The sequence below is a fragment of the Apis dorsata genome, unplaced genomic scaffold, assembly GCF_000469605.1.
Source record: "Apis dorsata unplaced genomic scaffold, Apis dorsata 1.3 scaffold_980, whole genome shotgun sequence".
NCBI lineage: Eukaryota > Metazoa > Arthropoda > Insecta > Hymenoptera > Apidae > Apis > Apis dorsata.
The window spans coordinates 63,352-64,962 of record NW_006264083.1 but is presented as its reverse complement, the minus strand read 5'-3'; the positions used below and the strand labels follow the sequence as shown (position 1 = coordinate 64,962).

Sequence of the window (1,611 nt, the reverse complement as noted above, 5' to 3'; positions counted from 1 at the left end):
TATATATTTATATATTTTATATATTTATATATATATATTTATTTATATTTATATTTTATATATTTATTTTAATAATTTAATATAAATTTATAGAAAAAATAAAAATTAAATGTAATTAAAAATAACATAAAGCACAAAAATCTAGACATAAGATATAATAGAAATTATTTTATTATTGTTTTACATATTCTTATATATTATTTATAACCTTTTCATTTTATAATTTTTGTTATATATTATATAATTTATAACTTTATACAAAAATGTAAGAGAAAGAGTAAAGAGAAAATGTAAGAGAAAAAATATTATAATTGAAAAATAATAAAAAATGAAAAAAAAACATTAAAATTAAAAAAAATGAATAATAATATAGACATTATAATAAATATGAAATAAAAATGCAACACCATGTATAATAGAATCATTAGCAATGTGAATTTTATAAAAAAAATTTTTTTTTTAATCGTGAGAAAATCTACTATCTTTTGATAGCTTACAGTAAAAACAAAATAATTATATATATAGTTAATGAAAAAATATATGTTACAATTTCTTTATGCAACTATTATACTCTATATATATATTACTGTGCTCGGTAGTTATATATATTTAATAAAATTCACCGAGAGAACACTTTTTCTGCAAAATTTAGATAAATTCTCATACCGTGATATCCACAATATGATTCCCTAAATCTTCCCTAAATCTAAAATTAACCGCATTTTTTTTATAACTATACAGCAATGTCATTTTCCTATAGATGTTATATTCCTAAATCAAAGAAAAAAATAAAATTAAATTAATTAAATTAATTAAATTAAAGCTATCAAATGTCTCTCGATATATACAATATCAATGAAAATTATGATTTTTATTGTCATTAAATCATATTTTGATTTTGGTCTTGATTTCCTTAGATTTTGATTATATAGTTTTATTTACTTCTAATATAATTTGCAATAAGTTAGTAAATATAGACAAATATATTGTGAACTCCATTTTTATAAAAATAAATTTTTGTGGCAATAAATGATATCGTTAAGTAACAATATTTGTAATTTATTATCCAATAATTAAATTGTATTGTATATTAAGTAAATACATATTTGGTTTATTTACATTTAGTGATAATCATTTTAGATGAATTATAATTTAGTGCAAATAATAAAATTGATCATAAAATATGAGAAATACTTTAACGTTTTTTTCATAATATAGATATAGAAAAACAACTAACAACAATTTTCATAAATAATTTCAATTTTCAACTTATATATATGTATTTGTAAAGAGATTTGTTAATTCTACATAATCTATATTTTTATTTTATAAATTACATACATTATTTCTTGATTTTGTATAATTTTAAATAATATTTATGCAACTTAAATGAGATTTTTTGTCAAATATTCAATTTAACACATATTTCTTTTCCTAACGTTTGTAGTTTAATAATTTTAAAATAATTTTAAAATTAAATAAGTAAATAATTTTAAATAAATAGAAATATAAATTTTTTTTTTACTTATATTTTGCAATATTAAATATTGTATTGTACGTACTTGTACTAATATAACATAACATAACTTAAATATAATATGTAATACAAGA

General features: G+C 16.1%; 2 protein-coding genes across 10 annotated transcripts in view; one reads left to right on the top strand and one right to left on the bottom strand.

Annotated features, from left to right (window-relative positions):
* The window catches only part of LOC102672776 (putative fatty acyl-CoA reductase CG5065), a 17,968-nt gene that overhangs the window by 6,018 nt on the left and 10,339 nt on the right, over positions 1-1,611 (bottom strand). The window lies entirely within an intron of this gene.
* LOC102678227 (axonemal 84 kDa protein-like) overlaps positions 1,000-1,611 on the top strand; it is a 39,691-nt gene continuing 39,079 nt past the window's right edge. For 4 of the 9 annotated variants that reach the window (XM_006623916.2, XM_031514336.1, XM_031514334.1 and 1 more), the window contains exon 1: positions 1,002-1,094. The gene's annotated coding sequence lies outside the window, so the exon portion shown is untranslated. Of the gene's footprint in view, positions 1,095-1,611 lie in introns of all 9 variants that reach the window. The other 5 variants (XM_031514335.1, XM_006623915.2, XM_006623918.2 and 2 more) reach the window with 2 other exon arrangements.